Source organism: Anolis sagrei, chromosome 10 (assembly GCF_037176765.1).
Source record: "Anolis sagrei isolate rAnoSag1 chromosome 10, rAnoSag1.mat, whole genome shotgun sequence".
In the NCBI taxonomy this organism is placed as follows: domain Eukaryota; kingdom Metazoa; phylum Chordata; class Lepidosauria; order Squamata; family Dactyloidae; genus Anolis; species Anolis sagrei.
In genome coordinates, this window is record NC_090030.1 from 22,499,851 (window position 1) to 22,524,687 (window position 24,837).

The 24,837-nt window shown below is 42.8% G+C and overlaps 1 protein-coding gene across 3 annotated transcripts in view; it reads left to right on the plus strand.

The window, feature by feature from the left end:
- The window catches only part of PLS3 (plastin 3), an 81,934-nt gene that overhangs the window by 18,960 nt on the left and 38,137 nt on the right, over positions 1-24,837 (plus strand). For 2 of the 3 annotated variants that reach the window (XM_060756091.2, XM_060756093.2), the window contains exon 2: positions 24,700-24,809. The gene's annotated coding sequence lies outside the window, so the exon portion shown is untranslated. Of the gene's footprint in view, positions 1-11,638; positions 11,878-24,699; positions 24,810-24,837 lie in introns of those variants that run through there. The other variant, XM_060756092.2, reaches the window with a different exon arrangement.

Genomic DNA, 24,837 nt, shown 5'->3' on the forward strand with positions numbered 1-24,837 from the left:
AAGGAAGGAAGGAAGGAAGGAAGGAAGGAAAGAAGAAAAAGGAAGAGAGGGATGGGAGGGATGGAAGGAAGGAAAAGGGAGGGAGGAAAAGGGAGGGAAGGAAAAAAAAGGATGGAGACAGAAGGGGGGGGGAAGAAGGAAAGATCAATAGGTACCACTTCTGCGGGAAGGTAACGATGCTCCATGCAATCATGCTGGCCACACGATCTTGGAGGTGTCTATGGAAAACGCTGGCTTTTTGGCTTATAAATGGAGATGAGCACCACTCCCCCAAAGTCGGATGCGACTAGACTTAATATAAGAGGAAACCTTTACCTTTAGACTCTTATAATCCATTTCAAAGCAGATAATATGGATTTAGAAACTGGATTATATGGCAGTATAGGTGGGGCCCACCTCAGTTGTCACGTTGCTGCTCCAAGTTGGGGATTCAAGGTGGTTTATAAAAGTTGCTGTTTGGGTTTCGACTGAAACAATGGAGGAGAGGCAGGAACATCTTCCAAATCTTGCAATACAATGAATAGTTATCTAAATGAAAAATAATCTGTCAGTATAATACAAAGGAGCGCACTTTCATTTCTCTTTGGGGGTTTGGTCCAGTCTTTCCGGTGCAGAAAGTCTGAAATGGACAATCTGCAGGCAAAGGCCTCTCTCCGGGAGCCTCTAATAAGCCCTTTCTACCCATTCATTTCCTGGCGCTGACAAGACGGGCGAACAAAGAGGGAGGCATGGTTTAAATTTAGCTTGGAGTCTTTGGCTTTCAGTCTGCGAAGGAAAAGACAAAAGGAACCCTTCCGAACGAAAGCCAGAGAGACATCCCAGCTCTTTGTGGGTTGCTTTTCTCTTCTGCAAAGAGCAAATGCATCTCTATTGCAACAAAATGTATGATACTTTCAAATGTATTATACTATATCTCTGTGTGTGTGTGAATCATATATATCTATCTATATCTATGGCGGGATGGCTCTTTGTCAGGAGGGCTTTGATTATGTTTTCTTTCCCTGGTGAAGGAAGTTGGACTGGATGGCCCTAAGTATGGTGGATCTGTGTGGGAAGTTTGTCCCAATTCTGTCTTTGGTGGGGTTCGGCATGCGCTTTGATTGTAGGCGAACAATAAATCTCAGTAACTACAACTCCCAAATGTCAAGGTCTATTTTCCTCAAACTCCATCTGTGTTCATATTTGGGCATATGGAATATTAATGTCAAGTTTGGTCTATCATTGTCATGGTCCAGTGCTCTCTGGATGTAGATGAACTACAACTCTCAAACTCAAGGTCAATGCCCACCAAACCCTTCCAGTGTTTCTGTTGGTCATGGGAGTCCTGTGTGTCACGTTTGGTTCAATTCCATCAATGCTCTTTGTTTGTAAGTAAACTATAAATCCCAGCAACTACAACTCCCAAATGACAAAATCAATTTTGGGTTAGTGGGCGTCTTGTGGTCAAATTTGGCAGCAATTCGTCCAGTGGTTTTTGAGTTATGTTAATCCCACAAACGAACATTACATTTTTTATTTATATATATTCAGTTATATAGATTCAGCTTGGAGCCCCCGGTAGTGCAGTGGGTTAAAGCACTGAGCTGCTGAGCTTGTTGATCAAAAGGTCGCAGGTTCGATTCCGGGGAGTGGCGTGAGCTTCCGCTGTCAGCCCCTAGCTTCTGCCAACCTAGCAGTTCGAAAACATGCAAATGTGAGTAGATCAATAGGTACTGCTCCGGCGGGAAGGTAACGGCACTCCATGCAGTCATGCCGCCCACATGACCTTGGAGGTGTCTACGGACAACGCTAGCTCTTCGGCTTAGAAATGGAGATGAGCACCACACCCCAGAGTCAGACATGACTGGACTTAATGTCAGGGGACTACCTTTACCTTTTATATAGATTCAGCCTTCTCTTCTTCGGGCTAAACATGCCCAGCTCCTTAAGCCGCTCCTCATAGGGCTTGTTCTCCAGACCCTTGATCATTTTAGTTGCCCTCCTCTGGACACATTCCAGCTTGTCAATATCTCTCTTGAATTGTGATGCCCAGAATTGGACACAATATTCCAGGTGTGGTCTAACCAGAATAGAAGGGGAGCATGACTTCCCTAGATCTAGACACTATGCTCCTATTGATGCAGGCCAAAATCCCATTGGCTTTTTTTGCCGCCACATCACATTGTTGGCTCATGTTTAACTTGTTGTTCATGAGGACTCCAAGGTCTTTTTCACACGTACTTTGGCCACATCATGAGGAGACAGCAAAGCCCAGAGAAGACAATTATGCTGGGGAAAGTGGAAGGTAAAAGGAAGAGGGGCCGACCAAGGGCAAGATGGATGGATGGCATCCTTGAAGTGACTGGACTGACCTTGAAGGAGCTGGGGGTGGTGACGGCCGACAGGGAGCTCTGGCGTGGGCTGGTCCATGAGGTCACAAAGAGTCGGAGACGACTGAACGAATGAACAACAACAACTTCCTTCTCATCCATTGACTTATGGCAACCCCAATGGTTTTCTAAGAAAAGAAAATAGTCTAGAGCTGGTTTTCCCGGTTCCTTCCTCTGAAATAGTGCCTCCAGCACCTCACATTGTTTGGTGGCCTCCCATCCAAATACTAATCAGGGATGACCCTGCTTAACACCCCAGATCAGAGGGGATCTGACTTCTTTGGGATATTGATACCTCTTGTGTGTGTGTCTCTGTGACTTCAAGTCATCCATCAATGCAGTGCAACCCCATGAATATTCAATAGGGTCTTCTTCGGGGAGGAATCCTCAGAGCTGGCTCTTCCAGATCTTTCCTCGGAAATATGGCCTAAAGCTGCTGGAATGTGTTGGTGGCCTCCCACCCAAGGAGCAACCCAAGAATGAGATGGGATCGAGTGCCTTTAAGGCATTTACTATGTGCACAATACCTTACATTACATGGATGCACAACACTAACAGGACTTGGGTGAGTTACTATGATGCATTATTATGAAATGACATTTATAACCCAGAAACAAAAATCCTGTTACATAGTGTAGTTGATCGAGAGTCGTAAAGCTCAGTCTGTAAGGTGCCTTAATGACTCCAAAAATAAAACTTCAGACTCAACGAAATGAAGAGAGGGAGGAAGGAGAGCTTCTTGGAAAAAAGTAATAAAAGACTCTGCAAAGCCTTGCGGGGAAATGAAAAGAAAGCAAAGAAGCCTTGCAAGTGCAATAATTAACTCATGAGTAGGGAATGGGTGAAAGGGATTAAATAAGATATGCAAGTTCCAAAGGATTCTGCAAGTTTTAAACCAGCGTTGCTCAACCTGGGGGTCAGGACCTCTTAGGGAATTGCAAGGGGGTGTCAGAGGGGCCACCAAAGACCATCTGAGAACAGTCTTTTCTGTTGGTCATAGGGTTTCTGTGTGGGAAGTTTGGCCCAATTCTATCATTGGCGGGGTTCAGAATGCTCCTTGATTCTAGGTGAACCTTTTTTACTTAGGCGATCCCTCGTTGGACGAGTAAGATGGTCTTCCGTGATGGGTTTCCTTGTGGATTTGTAGGTGGCTGTGGAGCCCTATTCTTGACCCGCATCTTCTCCCACAGTGAAGGCACTGGTTTCCAGGTGGAAGGCGGTCCCAGTCGGGGTTGGCTTGACGCGCCTTCCTCCTGGCACGTTTCTCTCTTTCACCCTCCACTCGTGCCTCCTTGAAATCTGCAGCACTGCTGGTCACAGCTGACCTCCAGCTGGAGCACTCAAGGGCCAGGGCTTCCTGGTTCTCAGTGTCTATGCCAGAGATTTTAAGGTTGGCTTTGAGGCCATCTTTAAATCTCTTTTCCTGTCCACCAATGTTCCGTTTTCCGTTCTTAAGTTCAGAGTTGAGCAACTGCTTTGGGAGACGGTGGTCAGGCATCCAGACAACATGGCCGGCTCAGCAGAGTTGATGTTGGAGGACCATTGCTTCAGTGCTGGTGGTCTTTGCTTCTTCCAGCACACTGACATTTGTCCGCTTGTCTTCCCAAGAGATTTGCAGGATTTTACGGAGGCAGCGCTGATGGAATCGTTCCAGGAGGTGAACTATAAATCCCAGCAACTATAAATCCCAGCAATCCCAAATGTCAAGGTCTATTTTCCCCAAACTCCACCAGTGTTCACATTTGGGCATACTGAGTATTCGTGGCAAGTTTGGTCCAGATAATAATTATAATAATAATTAATAATTTCTACCCCGCCACCATCTCCCTGATGGGGACTCGGAGCGGCTTACATGGGGCCAAACCCGGACAACGTAATACAGCAATAAAATCAAAGCATATACATCAGAAAACAACAACATTATAAAAATGACATTAAAATAATAATAAAATAATAATAGTAATAATAAAATAAAATAAAATAAAAATTCCAATAGACACAATCACGATAGAAATGACAATGGGCGGGCCATATATGCCGAATTTTTAAAAAATCCATCATTGAATCCAGAGTGCCTTAGTTTGGGAGTTCTGTGTGGGAAGTTTGACCCAATTCTATCATTGGTAGGGTTCAGAATGCTCTTTGATTGTAGGTGAACTATAAATCCCAGCAACTACAACTCCCAAATGTTAAGGTCTATTTTCTCCAAACTCCACCAGTGTTTACATTTGGGCATACTGAGTATTCATGCCAAGTTTGGTCCAGATCCATCATTGAGTCCACAGTGCTCCCTGGATGTGGGTGAACTACAACTCCAAACTCAAGGTCAATGCCCACCAAACCTTGCCAGTATTTTCTGTTGCTCATGGGAGTTCTGTGTGCCAAGTTTGGTACAGTTCTATCATTGGTGGAGTACAGAATGCTCTTTGAATGTAGGTGAACTACAACTCCCAAATGTCAAGGTCTATTTTCCCCAAACTCCACCAGTGCTCACATTTGGGCATACTGAGTATTCGTGCCAAGTTTGGTCCAGATCAATCACTGAGTCCACAGTGCTCTCTGGATGTGGGTGAACTACAACTCCAAACTCAAGGTCAATGCCCACCAAACCTTGCCAGTATTTTCTGTTGCTCATGGGAGTTCTGTGTGCCAAGTGTGCTTCAGTTCTATCGTTGGTGGAGTTCAGAATGCTCTTTCCCCTTTTCCCTGGGGGGAAGTGAGGTCATTTCCTGTGCGTCATCCACTCTTGGCGCTGCCTGGGCAGGTAGACATTGCAGACAGGTTTCCGAGGAAGCCTTTCCCTGTCTGTTTACAAAAGCAGATGCACCTCCAAAGAGGCTTCCCTTTGGTTCGCTTCCAGCTCTTGTGTGATGTTTCTTGTTTCGGCCGCTGGGTCCCTTCAAGGCTCCAAGATCTGGGTGGCTTCCCCTCAGTCCTTGCATCACAGATGCACCGGAATAGTATTGCTTTCTCCGGAGCAGGTTGAACAGGAGCTAGTTTGCTCCAGGCTCCTTTGAGCAGAGAACTGCCTTGGAGGAAGACGTTAAGAAGCCGGGTTCTTCTCTTGTGGGACCGACAGAATGAAATGAAAAAAACCCATGAACAACAATCATGTTGCATAGTGTAGTCAACCATTGCTGACACTGGCCATAAAATTGCATTGGCAAACCTTGGTCTTTAGTATTAGATATAATACAGTGGCTCCCGTCCTTCCTGGAAGGTGCTACCCAGAAGGTGTTGCTGTGAGACTCCTGCTTGGCCCCACAGCCATTGTCCATGTTGTTTAACATCTACATGAAGCCGCTGGATGAGATCATCCGGAGTTTTGGAGTTCGATGCCATCTGTACGCAGATGACGTCCAACTCTATTACTCATTTCCACCAGACCCTAAGGAGGCTATCCAAGTCCTGAACCTGTGACGGTCTGGATGAGGGCAAGCAAATTGAAGTTGAATCCAGACAAGACAGAGGTCCTCCTGGTCAGTTGCAAGGCCGAACAGAGTATAGGGTCACATCCTGTGCTGGACGGGGTCACACTCCCCTTGAAGGCACAGGTTCGCAGCTTGGGAGTCCTCCTGGACTCATCACTGAGCCTGGAATCCCAGGTTTTGGTGGTGGCCAGGAGAGCATTCACACAATTAAAACTTGTGCACCAGCTGCATCTGTACCTTGGGAAGTAAGACTTGGCCACGGTTGTCCACGCTCTCGTTACATCTAGGATAGACTACTGCAACACACTCTACGTGGGGTTGCCTTTGAAGACTGCTCGGAAGCTTCAAATAGTCCAACGAGAGGCAGCCAGGTTAATAACTGGGGCAGCATACAGGGAGCATACAACTCCCATGTTACGCCAGCTCCACTGGCTGCCAGTTTGCTACTGGGCACAAGTCAAAGTGCTGGCTTTGGCCTATAAAGCCCTAAATGGACCTGGCCCAAATTGCTTGTCCGAACACATCTCCCCCTATGTACCATCACGGAGATTAAGATCTTTTGGGTAGGCCCTGCTTTCCGTCCCACCAATGTCACAGGCGTGATTGGTGGGAATGAGAGACAGGGCCTTCTCGGTGATTGCTCCCCGGCTATGGAACTCCCTTCCTGGTGAGATCAGGTCGGCCCCCTCCCTCCTATCCTTTAGAAGGATGGTTGTGGGACCAAGCTTTCGGGACAGAGCAATAAAGCGGCAATAGAAAGTTGACCAGGCCAATTAGACTTGACGCGGATGACTAGGACGGTTTTAAATTGTGTATTTTAATATTTTGATTTTTTTTAATGTTTATGTATGTGTATGTGAATCTGTGTCCGGGCATTGAATGTTTGCCGTGTATATGCTGTGCTCCGCCCTTTGGGGTGAGAAGGGCGGAATATAAATGTTTTAAATAAATAAATATTCTACAGACTACAGTAAGATGGCCAAAAAGCATTGGAGGACTAGTATACTTGCAGTAGAAAGCAAGGGTGACTTTTAGGCTTCACCCGCCCTGCCATATAATCCAGTTCCTGAATGCAGATTATATGGCAGTGTAGATTCATAAATCTAGTTTTAAGCAGATAATCTGCATTCAGAAACCAGTGTAGATGGGCCATACTCTCTGATGCATTATAATGTCTCCCAGGCGCCTGCTAGCTCTGTAGATCTGCCTTTTCAGGAGTGAAAAGTCATCCCTTGCAGCTACTGAATGAGCAGAATGTCATTTACATAATGGCGTTTCCTGATGTAGGAAGAAATGAAATGCACATAAGTGGATGCAAAACACTTTCTAGGCACGGTTTGGCCCAAGGCTAATGTATTTCATTTGGGCCAAAGCAGGGACGGAACAGGGAATTAGAAATTAAGGAATTAGAGAGGGGGGAAAAATTAAAAGGATCCCATTTGATCTATTGCTTCTCCAATGCTCTTGAGCTAGGGAGTGAATTCATTTCTGCTTGCTGCATTGCTGCAATGGCAAGTTTACTTTTTGGCACATCTTGGCTTCTTTGGGGCGCTTCTTTCCAAAGCAAAGGGGAACGTTTTCTCATCCGGCACTGATATTTTCCTACGGCACAATGTACCCAAAAGATAGATGCTTTCCTCTTCCAGTTAGCCCACCAAGGGGTGCATCTACACAGTAAGAAGCGATGCAGTTTGACTCCGCTTTTGTTGCCATGGTTCATGCTGTGGGATCTTGGGAGCTGTAGTTTGACGAGATGTGTCATACACATCTCGTGTATGACACATAGTTTGACACATAGTTTGACGAGATGTGTCATACACATCTTGTCTAGTTGAAAGCAGATAATTTGCATTCAGAATCCAGATTATACGGTCAGTGTTGATGGGCCATATTTTCTCATGCACTATAACGTTTCCCAAAAAATTAACATAAAATTAACATAAAATGAAGAGGAACACCTCTGACTTTAAACACCACACCAGTTGATAAAATCAGCAAGCAGTTTATTGAAGAATATAAGTAGGCAAAGCACTAAAATAAGCAAAACAGTAAAGAATAATAATAAGAATAATAATAATAGGTTCTTGTGGAGTTTTTTGGGCTATATGGCCATGTTCTACAGGCATTTTCTCCTGACGTTTTGCCTGCATCTATGCCAAGCATCCTCAGAGGTAGTGAGGTGATTGCCATAGATGCAGGCGAAACGTCAGGAGAAAATGCCTCTAGAACATGGCCATATAGCTCGAAAAAACCCACAAGAACCTAGTGATTCCATCCATGAAAGCCTTCGACAATAAGAATAATAATAAACTTTATGTATATACCGCTCTATCTCCCCGAAGGGGACTCAGGACGGTTTCCAAGTAACATCACCGAAACATACAAAGTAAACAGCATAACATAAAATTAACAAAACAGCATAAGCATAAAATTATCACAATAACATACCTATATTAAAAAATAATCCTGCTTGTTCAGAGCAATTAAAAAGCCAGGCCGAGGCTAATGCAAACTCAAAATATGAGAGGGTTGGGAATTAAGTACAGTGCTATAACAGGCTAACGGCAATAGCAGGTACAAGTCTGTGGCTTCTCATTTCCAGGGTCTATTAGAGGGATGACCGGGATAATAGGTAAGAAGTGGAAGGCCATATTCCACAATGTTTGGGGCTGGACTAGAACTGGTCATTCTCAAAGGCTTGTTGAAACCACCAGGTCTTCAAGCTCTTACGAAAGGAGGGGAGGGATGGGGCCTGTCTTATTTCCCTTGGAAGGGTGTTCCAGAGGTGGGGGGCCACCACCGAGAGGGCTCTCTCTCTCATCCCCACCAACCGTACTTGTAACGGTGGTGAGAGCGAAAGGAGGGCCTCTTTGGAAGACCTTAGAGTTTATGCTGGTTCATAGAAGGAGATGCGATCGCAGAGATAGGCACGATTGTTATTTTTTTTAAGCTCATGGACTAACAAAGGTTAGTCCGTGAGCTTCAAAGCAGAACAAGGTCCGTAGGTATATAAATCCATGAAACAGGCACAAGATTCCACAAAACAAGGCAGCATAAAAAAATCCAATACACAAATCAGGAGCTTGGCAAAAACTTAGTACATGAAACTAAGAACACTTGAAAGCAAGACTGACATGAAATTCCAACGTTGACCCAACTGAGGCAATTCTTTCCCATGACCCAATAAAAGGCTTTTCCAGATCTCAAAACTGAAAGCATTGACCTTGCCACCAGATAAAGGTTTCTCATCTCTCTTTTCCTGTAAATGAATTGATCTTCTTTGCGCCTGAGAACTCTGTCTCTGTTTACAAAAGCCCCAGATTCTATCTACACTCTCATTAATTTGACTCTCATTAATTTCTGTACCTGAGTAATCATCTTCAGACAGTTGCTCTGAGAAAGACTGTGAAGGGCCTCTCCCAGGAATGTGACCTTGTGAATCTTCCTGAGACAGCTTAGGCCTCTTGTCTGAGCTTAACTCAGGCCCAGGCAAACCCTCATCCTCACTGCCAACAGACCCAGACCCATCATCAGGAACATCATCATAAACATCAGACACAATCAGTTGCTCTGAGAAAAACTGTGAAGGGCCTCTCCCAGGAATGTGACCTTCTGAATCTTCCAGAAACAGTTCTTCCTCTCATCTGAGCTTAACTCAGCCCAGGCAAACCCTCATCCCTATTGCAAACAGATCCAGGCCCATCATCAGGAACATCATCAGACACAATCAGTTGCTCTGAGAAAGACTGTGAAGGGCCTCTCCCAGGAATGTGACCTTCTGAATCTTCCAGAAACAGCTCGGGCCTCTTGTTTGAGCTTAACTCAGGCCCAGGCAAACCCTCATCCTCATTGCCAACAGATCCAGGCCCACCATCAGGAACATCATCAGACACAATCAGTTGCTCTGAGAAAGATTGTGAAGGGCCTTTCCCAGGAATGTGACCTTCTGAATCTTCCAGAAACAGCTCGGGCCTCTTGTCTGAGCTTAACTCAGGCCCAGGCAAACCCTCATCCTCATTGCCAATAGACCCAGGCACACCATCAAGAACATCATTCCCATTCCCATCATAAACATCAGACACAATCACAAGCTGAACAGGCTGACATACAACAAGATGGCTGAAGACTTTGTAAAACTACTGCTCTCCTTTCCTTCCCCTTTCCTTTTCCTTTCATTTTCCTTCCCTTCCTTTTGTTTTCCTTTTCTGTTCCTTTTCTTTTTCCTTTCCTTTCCTCTCATCTCTCCATCTCCCACCAAAGTGGCACGCAACAACAGCAACAACAACAGTAAACTATAGTCTGGCCCCCCACAACCTGAGGGACCCTGAACAGTCCCTCTTTTTAAAAGGTTTTACAGCAGTGGTTCTCAACCTGGGGGTCGGGGCCCTGAGGGGGTTGCGAGGGCGTGTTAGAGGGGTCACCAAACACCATCAGAAAACACAGTATGTTGTGTTGGTCATGGGGGTTCTGAGTGGGAAGTCTGGGCCAATTCTATCATTGATGGGGTTCAGAATGCTCTTTGATGGTAGGTGAACTATAAATCCCAGCAACTACAACTCTCAAATGTCAAGATCTATTTTCCCCAAACGCCACATTTGGGCATATTGAGTGTTTGTGCCAAGTTAGGTCCAGATCCATCATTGTTTGAGTCCACAGTGCTCTCTGGATGTAGGTGAACTACAACTCCAAAACTCAAGGTTAGTGCTCACCAAACTCTTCCAGTATTTTCTGTTGGTCATGGGAATTCTGTGTACCAAGTTTGGTTCAATTCCATCGTTGGTGGAGTTCAGAATGCTCTTTGATTGTAGTTGAACTATAAATCCCAGCAACTACAACTCTCAAATGACAAAATAAATCCTCCCCAACCCCACCAGTATTTAAATGCGGGCATATTAGGTATCTGTGCCAAATTTGGTCCAGTGAATGAAAATACACCTGCATATCAGATATTTACATTATGATTCATAACAGTAGCAAAATGACAGTTATGAAGTAGCAACGGAAATAATTTTATGGTTGGGGATCACCACAACATGAGGAACTGGATTAAGGGGTCACGGCATTAGGAAGGTTGAGAACCACTGCTGAACAGGCTGACATACAACAAGATGGCTGAAGACCTTGTAAAACTACGGCTCTCCTTATGCTATTGCATTGAACCATCCTTTCCTTCCCCTTTCCTTTCCCTTTCCTTCCTTTTGTTTTCCTTTTCTGTTCCTTTTCTTTTTCCTTTCCTCTCATCTCTCCGTCTCCCACCAAAGTGGAACACAACAACAATAGCAACAATAACAACAGTAAACTATAGTCTGTCCCCCCACAGCCTGAGGGACCCTGAGCAGTCCCTCTTTTTAAAAGGTTTTACAGTATAGACACAGCCTCCGATTTGGAAAAGCAAGAGCAGGGATAATTTCTAGGTCACGGCAAAGGAATACCACTCAGGAGGTGAGTCAGTTTCCTGGTTAACTGAGACATATTTTTCCTGTATAGCAAAAACAAAAGACATTGGTCAGACTGAGAATCCCAGCTTCTGATCCAAGTGGGCAAAAGAAAGGGTTGATGCACAAAACAGACCTCCCTCCTCATGGGTATCTTTTAGGAATAAATACAAGAGAAGGTGCTTTTTGTGGACCACTGTCTCCGAGCGATGCATGCAAAGGCTGCCCTCTCCTTGCAGCTGCAAACTCTGGCTTGAATTTGCAAGTCAAACGTCACCAAATCCAACAAAGGCCTGGACTGGCGATGCGTCTGCGTGGATTCGGGTTTTGCTGTGTAATGCAAGTTTCTAGACACAGCAGGCGGGGAGGGAGGGAGGGGAAGGCTGGAAATGCCTCTTTTTCCTCCTCCTCCTCCGTCTCTCGGCCGGCCGTCATCATCATCTGGGCCTCCTGCTCTCTGTTTGCTCCTTCCTTCGTTCTCCGGCAGGAAGTGTTGTGACTTGCTTGCTTAGGATTACTATCGGGAGAGGAATGCTGGGCTTCCAGATTTAACTTTCTGGGCGTGGAGGAAAGCTCCAACATTGGGACTGGGATTGGCGAGCCGAACGGGTCCGATCTTCTCCCAAATCCGGACTGGGCAAGGTAAGGAGGCGAAAAGGGACCCTGAAAGAATAATAATAATAATAATAATAATAATAATAATAATAAATATTATAAATATAATAATAAATATAATAATGCACATAATAATACTAAATGTAATAAATATAAAAATACATATAATAATAATACCTATAAGAATACTAAATATAACAATACTACATATAATACATATGATTTTTTTTTTGGTCGTGTCAGGAGCGACTTGAGAAACTGCAAACCGCTTCTGGTGTGAGAGAATTGGCCGTCTGCAAGGACGTTGCCCAGGGGACGCCCGGATGAATTGATGTTTTTATCATCCTTGTGGGTGGCTTCTCTCATTTGTTATTATTATATGTCCTATCAATACATATAAGACATATAATAATAAAAATATAATTCACATAATAATACTAAATGTAATAAATATAAAAATGCATATAATAATACATATAATAATACTAAATATAATAATACTACATGTAATACATATGATAAGGCATTATAATCATAATAGAAATATTATGCACATAATACTAAATGTAATAATACTAAATGTAATAAATTTAAAAATTCATATAATATAAGAATACTAAATATCATAATACTACATATAATAGATATGATATGACATATAATAATAAAAATAGAATGCACGTAATAATACTAAATGTAATAAATATCAAAATGCATATAATAATACATATAAGAATACTAAATATAATAAAACTACATATAATATATTTGATAAGGCATATAATAATAAAAATATAATGCATGTAATAATACTAAATGTAATAATGCTAAATGTAATAACTATAAAAATGCATATAATAATATAAGAATACTAAATATAATAATACTACATATAATAGATATGATATGACATATAATAATAAAAATAGAATGCACATAGTAATACTAAATGTAATAATACTAAATGTAATAAATATCAAAATGCATATAATAATACATATAAGAATACTAAATATAACAATACTACATATAATAAAACTAACTACATATAATACATATGATAAGACATTATAATAATAATAGAAATATTATGCACATAATACTAAATGTAATAAATATAAAAATGCATATAATACATATAAAATACTAAATATAATAATACTACATATAATAAAATTACATATACATACGATAAGACATAATAATAATAAAAATATTATGCACATAATACTAAATGTAATGAATATCAAAATGCACATAATAATATATATAAAATGCTAAATATAATAATACATATAATAAAACTACATATAATACATATAAGACATATAATAATAAAAAATATCATGCACATAATACTAAATGTAATAACTATAAAAATGCATATAATAATACATCTAAGAATACTAAATATAATAATACTACATATAATAAAACCGCATATAATACATATAAAATATTATCTATATAAATAAAAATGTAATGTTCGTTTGTGGGATTAACATAATCAAAAACCACTGACACCAAATTTGGACACAATACACCTATCAGGCCAACAAGTGACCATCACCCATAAAAACACCGAAAAACACAATGGAAGAGACTTAAAAAGCCAAAAAATAAAAAACACATATACACAGACTGGGCCATAGCAACGTGTGGCAGGGAATGGATAGAATAATAATAATAATAATAATAATAATAATAATAATGATAACAATGATGGTAATAATTTCTACCCTGATTTACCTCTCTTAAAAAGAGACTCTTAACTATAAAAGCAATACAATATGTAGTTTGAAACATACTCATCCTGAGGTTGGGCGCATTGCATACTGACAGATCCAATTTCCGTAGCTTGCTATATTTCCTTCTCTATTCTCTTAGTTTGTTGTTTGTATGGAATTGACAAATATGTGTTGAATTAATTTGTTAGTGCGTGTGTGTGTTGAGCAGGGATCTCGGTGACTTTCATCCCTGCCTTAGATTCGTGCCTTTGATTTAGCACATTAGGAGTCGTATTTGCTTCCAGATAAGCCTGAGAGTCACATTTCCTTCTTAGAAAAAGCACCGGATTGAATGCAAAATGCAAGTGTGGGGAAATCCATGTGGCTTTCTTCCCAGGCTTTGATTTGTACCTTTGTGTTTCACCGTTTCGAGTAGGACTCACATCTCTGCCCTTCAGATTTGCTTCACGATAGACAGGAATTAGGATCAGTGGTTCTCCAACAGCAGCGCCTTCACCCATAAAACAGCAATCTTTTTGGAGGATCTCCTATGAGAGAACGAAAAGGCTTTCTAGTTCCTGCCGTACTTTGCAAGGCTTTGACTGAGGGCAGCCAAAATGCACAGGGGTTTAACCCACTGTGCCACCGGGGGCTCTTAGGAGTTGTAGTTAGGTGAAGCACCACCCCTTTGGGTTCTGTTTTCACACTCATTGTTTTTGAGGAGTTGGAAGCACTCAAGATACATCTACATTGGGGAATTAATGCACTTTAGCACCACGTCAATTGCCGTGGTTCAGTGCTATGGACACCTTGGGAGTTGTAGTTTCATTAAGGATATATTTACATGAGAATGAATGCAGTGTGGCTCCGCCGGAACTGACATGTCTCTGCTGTGGAAATCCTGGGAGTTGTAGTTCTACAAAGGGCAGGTCTGCACCAAATTGAATGCAGTGGGACCCCAGTTGAACTGACATTGGCATCCTAGGAGTTGTAGTTTGGTGAAGCCAGGGGCGGCTCAACCCATTACACAAAGTAAGCATTTGCAGTATAGCTGATTTTGCCCAGGGGCGCTCTTGAGGCACTTTTGGGGGAAAATAGACCTTGACATATGTGAGTTGTAGTTTTTTAAAAAATAAAATAATAATAATAATATAAAAAAAACAACAACTCGCATATGTCAAGGTCTATTTTCCCCCAAGAGTGCCTCAAGAACGTCCCTGGGCAAAATCAACTATACTGCAAATGCTTGAACTGACATTGGCATCCTAGGAGTTGTAGTTTGGTGAAGCCAGGGGCGGCTCAACCCATTACGCGAAGTAAGCATGTGCAGTATAGTTGATTTTGCCCAGGGGCGCTCTTGAGGCACTCTTGGGGGAAAATAGACCTTGACATATGTGAGTTGTAGTTTTTTTTTTATAAAATAATAATAATAATAATAATATATATATATATATATATATATAAAAACAACTCGCATATGTCAAGGTCTATTTTCCCCCAAGAGCGCCTCAAGAACGTCCCTGGGCAAAATCAACTATACTGCAAATGCTTGAACTGACATTGGCATCCTAGGAGTTGTAGTTTGGTGAAGCCAGGGGTGGCTCAACCCATTACGCGAAGTAAGCATGTGGAGTATAGTTGATTTTGCCCAGGGGTGCTATTGAGGCACTCTTGGGGGAAAATAGACCTTGACATATGCAAGTTGTAGTTACTGGGATGTATAGTTCACCTACAATCAAAGAGCATTCTGAACTCCACCAATGATGGAATTGAACCAAATAAGGCACACAGAACTCCCACGACGAACAGAAAATATATATCAGTGATTGTTTGGAGGGGGGGGGGGCACCAAAATGCTTACTATTTGCTTACCTAGGACCGTCTCTGGATGAAGCACCACCCCTCTTTAGTGCAAAAGGCTTGAGACCTTGCAAAACTACAACTCCTGAGATTTAATAGCACTGAGCCATTGTAGTTAAAGTGGAGTCGAACTGCATGGCAATATAAACACAGCCTTAAAGGGCTCCAGGCATCCAGGAATGCTGTAGGAAGGGCAGCATTGATGCATGTCTGTGTGGTGAGGTGTGTTTATATTTTCATACAACTGGCTAAGTCAATATTTTTATTGGCCTGATACAGAGCTACCTAAGTGTGGCTTATGGGTTTTTCTAGGCCAGTGTTTCTCAACCTTCCTAATGCCGCGACCCCTTAATATGGTTCCTCATATTGTGGTGACCCCCAACCATAACATTATTTTCATTGCTACTTCATACTTTGAATTTAATTATGAATCATCATGTAAATATCTGATATGCAGGATGTATTTTCATTCAATGGACCAAATTTGGTGTAAGTACCTGATATGCCCAAATTTGAGTACTAGTGGGGTTGGGGTGGATTGATTTCGTCATTTGGGAGTTGTAGTTGCTGGGATTTATAGTTCACCTACAATCAAAACACATTCTGAACTCCACCAACTTGGCACACAGTGCTTCCATGATCAACTGAAAATACTGCAAGGGTTTGGTGGGGATTGACCTTCAGTTTGGGATTTGTAGTTCACCTACATCCAGAGAACACTGTAGACTCAAACAATGATAGATCTGGACCGATGGAATTGAACCAAGCTTGGTACACAGAACTCCCAAGACCAACAGAATATACTGGAAGGGTTTGGTGGGCTTTGAACTTGAGTTTGGAGTTGTAGTTCACCACATCCAGAAAATGCTGTGGACTCAAAAAATTATCTTTGAGGCATAGTCCCAAAGATAATGGTACGAATACTCAATATGCCGAAATATGAACACTGGTGGAGTTTGGGGGAAATAGACCTTGACGTTTGGGAGTTGTCGTTGCTGGGATTTACGGTTCACATACAATCAAAGAACATTCTCAACCCCACCTACGATAGAATTGGGCCAAACTTCCCACACAGAACCTCCATGACCAACAGAAAATACTGTGGTTTCTGATGGTCTTTGGCAACTCCTCTAACATCCCCTTACGACCCCGCCCCGGGGGATCATTTGGGAGTTGTAGTTACTAGGATTTATAGTTTTAATTTTGAATTTAATTATGAATCATCATGTAAATATCTGATATGTATTTTCATTCAATGGACCAAATTTGGTGTAAGTACCTGATATGCCCAAATTTGAGTACTAGTGGGGTTGGGGTGAATTGATTTTGTCATTTGGGAGTTGTAGTTGCTGGGATTTATAGTTCACCTACAATCAAAAAGCATTCTGAACGCCACCAATGATGGAATTCAACCAAACTTAGTACACAGAACTCCCAAGACCAATAGAATATACTGGAAGGGTTTGGTGGGCATTGACCTTAAGTTTTGGAGTTGTAGTTCACCTGCATCCAGAGAGCACTGTGGACTCAAACAATGTTGTGGGAGTTGAAGTCCAAAACACCTGGGGGGGGGGGGGCAAAGTTTGCCCATGTCTGTCATAGACACATTGAATCCCAGAAGAGGACATCCCACCTTCCAAAGGACCATCCAGCCCAACCCTGTTCTGCCAGGCAGGAGGGCACCATCCAAGCCCTCCCGACAGATGACCATTCAGCCTCTGCTTCAAAATGCAGCTGTTGTTCCTTTGCAGGAAGGTTTCTCTGGCTCGCCTATGTCGTTTATGTTACCGACACTGTGGATGCATTTCCTTTTTGCTTTTTTTTCTGTGTTGGGAATGTCTCTGCAAGTTGTTTGGGTGTTTTCCCGTCCCCAGCCTCCTGCTTTGTGGAGACATTTCGGCCCTTTCTTTTTGAACCTTTGCGGTTCTGACTTTGGATGACCTTGCTGGGCAAAACACGTGTGCAAATCGCTGTTTTGGAAGAAGAAAAGGCACTCCAGGAGATAGACTAAGGACCTAAGGGTCACCGGCTTTTCAGGTCCAGGAATGTGAAACGGTTTGCTTTTCATGCCTTGGAGGGACTTGGGTTTTGCCAACTGTTTGCAGTGGAAACGCCTTTAGAGTTGCTCTCGTTGTTGTCAAAACAGGCCAAAAAAGGTGTCACAGCTTCACCTTTGTCAAACTACAGCTCCCCATGATCCCATTGCATGGAGCAATGGCACTTAAAAGGAGGATCATTCTGCTTTAATTCTGCAGAGTAGATGCACTGGTTTATTCTCACCCCATCCCAGATTCTTCCTTGTTGCTTCTTCAGAATCCTTGCCAGGAAAGAAGGCTTTCCCCAGAAATACTTTTCAAAACTGTCCCAAGAGAAAGCCATCCAGCCTCGGTTTCAATAATAATAATAATAATAATAATAATAATAATAATAATAATAATCCTTTATTTATACCCCGCTAACATCTCCCGGTGGCGCAGTGGGTTAAAGCGCTGAGCTGCTGACCGAAAGGTCACAGGTTCGATTCCGGGGAGCGGCGTGAGCTTCCGCTGTCAGCACTAGCTTCTGCCAACCTAGCAGTTCAAAAACATGCAAATGTGAGTAGATCAATATGTACCGCTCCGGTGGGAAGGTAACAGCGCTCCATGCAGTCATGCCGGCCACATGACCTTGGAGGTGTCTATGGACAACGCCGGCTCTTCGGCTTAGAAATGGAGATGAGCACCACACCCCAGAGTCAGACATGACTGGACTTAATGTCAGGGGACTACCTTTAACATCTCCCGAAGGACTCGGTGCGGCTTACAAGAGGCCGAGGCCCAACACATCAATAAAACAACAGCATAACAAATACAACAATAAATAAACTAATAAAACAAGCAATAAACATTAAAACAATAGTAATAAACATTCGACAATATGACATATTTAATACTAAGGCCGGGCCAAATGTAATGATTAAAAATTTAAAAAAATGCTGGGCATGACAGGTGAAATGGATAGGTTTTTGGAGATAAGTGCGGTGTGCAGACAATCTTAAATCTCTAGTAAAGTGCATTTGGGACATGATGCTTGAAGTTTCCTATTTTGGGACAACCACGTCTTCAAGCTCTTCCTAAAGACTGCCAATGTTGGGGCTTGTCTGATGTCCTTGGGGAGAGAGTTCCAGAGTCGGGGGGCCACCACGGAGAAGGCCCTGTCCTTCGTCCCCACGACTCGCGCTTGCGACGCAGGTGGGATCGTGAGCAGGGCCTCTCCAGATGAACGGAGGGATCGTGTGGGTTCATATACGGAGATGCGATCACGCAGGTAGGCCTCCAGAGAAGGAGACGCCACTGAAAGAGACCCCCAAAGGACACAGTCAAAGCCCCACAGATAGTCATCCAGCCTCAGTTCAAAAACCTCCAGAGCAGGAGACTCCTCAGAGAGGACCGTGGACTCGGACAAGGATGGATCTGGACCAAACTTGGCACAAATCTATATAAATAAAAATGTAATGTCCGTTTGTGGGATTAACATAACTCAAAAACCACTGGACGAATTGACACCTTGGACACAAGACACCTAATACAACCCAATGTATGTCCTTCACTAAAAAAAATTGATTTTGTCATTTGGGAGTTGTAGTTGCTCGGATTTGTAGTTCACCTGCAATCACCCCACCAACGATAGAATTGGGCCAAACCTCCCATACAGAATCCCTGTGACTACCAGAGTGGGCCACAGCAACGCATGGCTGGGGATGGCTAGTCTCTATATATAAAAATGTAATGTCCATTTGTGGGATTAACATAACTCAAAAACCACTGGATGAATTGCCGCCAAATTTGGCCACAAGACACCTACTAACCCAAGGAGTGACCATCACTCAAAAAAAAATTAATTTTGTCATTTGGGATTTGTAGCTGCTGGGATTTATAGTTCACCTACAATCAAGGAGCATTCTGAACTCCACCAATGATAGAATTGAACCAAACGTGGCACACAGGGCTCCCATGACAAACAGAGAATACTGGAAGGGTTTGGTGGGCATTGACCTTGAGTTTTGGAGTTGTAGTTCAGCTACATCCAGAGAGCAGGTTCTACACTTCCCTATATCCCAGGATCACATCTCAGATTATCTGTTTATCCCAGATTATCTGGCAGTGTAGACTCATATAATCCAGTTCAAAGCAGATAATCTGGGATCACATCCCGGGATGTAGAGCAGTGGAGATCCAGCCTAAGATCCCTTTGTTTTGCCAAATTGAAGCACACAACAACAGGTTTTGCCCAGTTAGTTTGTGAAGTTGCTTTGAAGGTATGCCTCTTGATCTGAGCCTCCGTGCCAAACTAAATATGTACATCACGGCTATTTAGGAGTATCCCAATTCTGTCTACACCTCCCTATGAGCAAATGGGCCATGGCTAATGCTCCCTTTGGCGTGGCCAGTGAGTTTGCCCTTAGTCAGCATGATCTCATTGGCTTTGGCGACTCCCATTGGGTGGCTTCCCTTTCTGGACTCAGCAAATGCTGCGTCAATACATGCCTCCACTGGTTAAACAAATAGCCACTTTCTCACCCATCCATCAAGGGCTTTAAGGGTTGCTTCCTTTGGCCTGGGCCTCAGAGTTAATGCAATTATTTATGGGGTGTGCATGCTTTTAGGATTTAAGATTATTATGGGTTGTGCCCATTTCACAGATTTTTTTTTTTGAGAAATTGCAAGTTGCTTCTGGCATGAGAGAATTGGCCGTCTGCAGGGACATTGCCCAGGAGACACTCAGATGCTTGATGTTTTACCATTCTTGTGGGAGGCTTCTCTCATGTGAAGCTGGAGTTGACAGAGGGAGCTCAACCCACTCTCCCCGGATTCGAACCACTGACCTGTTGGTTAGCAGTCCTGCTGGCACAAGGGTTTAACCCATTGCGCCACCAAGGACTCCATGTCACAGATGCAAAAGGGACTGTGGCGCAGCTGGCTGGGAGTTAGCAGCATTAAGTTCACTACTGACCAAAAAGGTCGTGAGTTTGAAGCCAGCCCAGGTCGGAGTGAGCTTCCAACCAATTTGTCTAGCTTGCTGTCAACCTTTTCAATCCGAAAGACAGTTGCATCTGTCAAGTAGGAAATTGAGGTACTGCTTATGCGGGGAGGCTATTTTACGATGTCATAAAAATCTCCAGCAAGCATGCAAAGAATGAGGAAGTACTTCATCAGTGTCACGAATGGACAGTGAAGCGACAGCTCCCCTGGTGGCTAGAATATGTGATTATAAATAATGTTACTGTTTTTAATCTGCTATATATTTATGATTTTACGTTGTTGTTATTGATATTGTGGCATCAACGTTTTTCAGCCTCCTTTTTTAGGCTGAAAAAGGTCCCTTCGGCTTATACTCGAGTCAAGGTTATTTATTATTTTACTCTGTTATTAGTATTAGTTTTATTTCATGTATTATTTTACCCTATTATTATTGCATTTAGGCAAGGCTCAAGTCCTTGTAAAACTACAACTCCCATGTTGTGAACTCCTGGAGTCTCTTTGGCGCTGTGTTTGGTGTGCAACCCATTAAAGGACCCACGAGGGGCCCCTGGCATTCCTCTTTCTCATCTTTCTTTGTGAGGTCTGTTTCCTCTTTGGAGGTGTTTGGAAAGGAATGTGTGCGAAGGAAAGCAAGCAAGCAAGAAATTGAGCCATCCAAATAGTGTCTTTGGCATGAAGGGAATTTGGTAAATAAGGAAACCACATTAAGCTTTCCGCTGCAGAAAAATAGGGGAAGGTTCGTCGGGAAATGTGTCATTTTGCAATGTGTCGGGTCTGAAGCAGGGAAGCATTTATGGCAAACGTGTTAATTGTATTGTTGAAGGCTTTCATGGCCGGAATCACTGGGTTGTTGTAGGTTTTTTCGGGCTATATGGCCATGTTCGAGAGCAGTGGTTCTCAACCTTTCTAATGCCGCGACCCCTTAACACAGTTCCTCATGTTGTGGTGACCCAAAACCAGCAAATTATTTTCATGACAACTTCACAAGTGTAATTCTGCTACTGTTATGAAGCCTAATGTAAATATCTGATATGCAGGACGTATTTTCAATCATTGGACCAAATTTGGCAAAAATACCCAATACACCCACATTTGAATACTGGTGGCAGTGGGTGGGGGATTGATTTTGTCATTTGGGAGTTGTAGTTGCTGGGATTTATAGTGCACCTACAATCAAAGAGCATTCCGAACTCCACCAGTGATGGAATTGAACCATCATTGGTGGAGTTGGTCATGGGAATTCCGGCACATAGAATTCCCATGACCAACAGAAAATACTGTAAGGGTTTGATGGGCATTGACTTTGAGTTTTGGAGTTGTAGTTCACCTACATCCTGAGAGCACTGTGGACTCAAACAGTAATGGATCTGGAGCAAATTTGGCATGACAATCAATATGCTCAAATGTGAACTTTGCTGGAGTTTGGGGAAAATGGACCTTGACATTGGGAGTTGTAGTTACTGGGATTTATAGTTCACCTACAATCAAAGAGCATTCTGAACCACACAAAGATTAGAATTGGGCCAAACTTCCCACACAGAACCCCCATGACTATCGGAAAATACTGTGTCTTTGGTGACCCCTCTGACACCGCCTCGCGACCCCTCCAGGGGTCCCGACCCCCAGGTTGAGAAACGCTGTTCTAGAGGCATTTTCTCCTGACGTTTCACCTGCATCTATGGCAAGCATCCTCAGAGGTAGTGAGGTCTGTTGGAACTAGGAAAATGGGTTTATATATCTGTGGAATGACCAGGGTGGGACAAAGGACTCTTGTCTGCTGGAGCTAGGTATGAATGTTTCAACTGACCACCTTGATTATCATTTGATAGCCTGGAAGTGCCTGGAGCAATCTTTTGTTGAGAAGTTATTAGATGTCCCTGATTGTTTTCCCTCTGCTGTTTTACTGTTTTAATTTCCTCCTTTTTGTTGAAATTGTCCACAGAGAAGCCATTAAAATCCACAAGCATGCGGACAATTTCAACAGAAAGGAGGAAACCATGAACATGAACAAAATCTGGCTACCAGTATTAAAAAACTCTAAACTTACAACAGCAAAACAACAGAGAGGAAACAATCAGGGACATCTAATCACTTCTCAACAAAAGATTGCCCCAGGCAGCAACAAGCCACAGCTAGGCCATCAAATGCTAATCAAGGTGGTCAGTTGAAACATTCACACCTAGCTCCAGCAGACAAGAGTCCTTTGTCCTACCCTGGTCTTTCCACAGATATATAAACCCCTTTTCCTAGTTTCAACAGACCTCACTACCTCTGAGGATGCTTGCCATAGATGCAGGCGAAACGTCAGGAGAGAATGCCTCTAAACCATGGCCATATAGCCCGAAAAAACATACAACAACCCGTGTTAATTGTGTTTGTCATTCCTCTCTGCAAATGGCATTTTGCGAATGCAGTGAAAAGAGGACTCGATGTCCAACCTGATCTCTAATTTTGTGGCTTCTTGCATCACAGTATCCCCAAGTTTCCAAAATTTTGGTGCAGTTTTATTCTATACTAGCCATCCCCTGCCACGCGTTGCTGTGGCCCAGTTTGGTGAACTGGAAAATAAAGTAATGAGAAAGTGTTGGTTTCTAATCTATGTAATTTCTTTCTGCTTGTGGGTAAACAGTATTTCTTGTTGTTTCTTTGTCAGTGTTGATGTGGAGAGTGTCTGGTTTGCCTACTCTGGAACAGGCGACATATCATTGTCCTTCTTTCAAATCTTTGATACTATATCTCTCTGTGTGTGAATCATATATATCTATCTATATCTATGGCTGGATGGCTCTTTGTCAGGAGGGTTTTGATTACGTTTTCTTGCCCTGTTGAAGGGAGTTGGACTGGGTGGCCTTAAGTATTTTCTGTTGGTCATGGGGGTTCTGTGTGGGAAGTTTGCCCCAATTCTGTCATTTGTGGGATTCAGAATGCTCTTTGATTGTTGGTGAACTATAAATCCCAGTAACTACAACTCCCAAATGTGAAGGTCTATTCCCCCCAAACTCCATCTGTGTTCATATTTGGGCATATGGAATATTCGTGCCAAGTTTGGTCCAGATCCGTCATTGTTTGAGTCCACAGTGCTCCCTGGATGTAGGTGAACTACAACTCCCAAACTCAAGGTCAATGCTCACCAAACCCTTCTGGTGTTTTCTGCTGGTCATGGGAGTCCTGTTTGCCCTGTTTGGTTCAATTCTATCATACTATTTGATTGTAGGTAAACTATAAACCCCAGCAACTACAACTCCCAAAAGACAAAATCAAAAGTGTTTGAGTGACGGGCATACATTGGGTTGTTAGGTGTATTGTGTCCAAATTTGTTGTCAATTTGTCCAGTGGTTTTTGAGTGATGTTAATCCCACAAACGAACATTACATTTTTATTCATATAGACTAGCCATCCCCTGCCACATGTTGCTGTGGCCCACATAGGGGTTCTGTGGAGGAGGTTTGGCCCAATTCTATCATTGATGGGGTTCAGAATGCTCTGTGATTGTAGGTGAACTATAACTCAGCAACTACAACTCCCAAATGTCAAGATTCTATTTTCCCCAAACTCCACCAGTGTTCACATTTGTGCATATTGAGTATTCGTGTAGAGTTTGGTCCAGATCCATCATTGTTTGAGTCCACAGTGATCACTGGATGTAGGAGAACTATAACTCCAAAACCAAAGGACACTGCCCATCAAACCCTTCCAGTATTTTTTATTGGTCATGGGAGAACTGTGTGCCAAGTTTGGTTCAATTCCATTGTTGGTGGAGTTCAGAATGCTTTTTGATTGTAAGTGAACTATAAATCCCAGCAACTTCAACTCCCAAATGACAAAATCAATTTTTTTGAGTGAAGGACATACATTGGGTTGTTAGGTATATTGTGTCCAAATTTGGTGTCAATTCGTCCAGAGGTTTCTGAGTTCTGTTAATCCCACAAACGAACATTATATTTTATTTATATAGATTGCAGTCTCAAAGCAGAAGTTTTTGTGTTCCGAATTATTTTGGAACAGGAATACTTAATCCGGAAAAATGGTGGAAAAGAACTGTATGGTTCTTTTAGTCTTTTTCTGCCCGATCTGTGGACGAAATTAGGTCTTGGCCCTTGCTTTGCTGCTGTGAGTCTCACCTGTAAACAATGGCAGTGGTTTTATGAGCCCAACTGGCATTGACCTCACCCTTTTCCTGTGTTTTAATGGACTTGGCGAGACATTATTTGCTTAACCGGCGCATATCTCTATGTTTCCAGATCAGGTCCTGAAACGCTATTGGAGTGGTTTCCTCTCGCCATCCAGCATTGCCTCTCTATGTGTCCGCAGATGAAGGATTGAGCCCAATCATTGCAGTACAAACAGAGAGGTAAGAGGCGTCTTGGATGCACCATGTG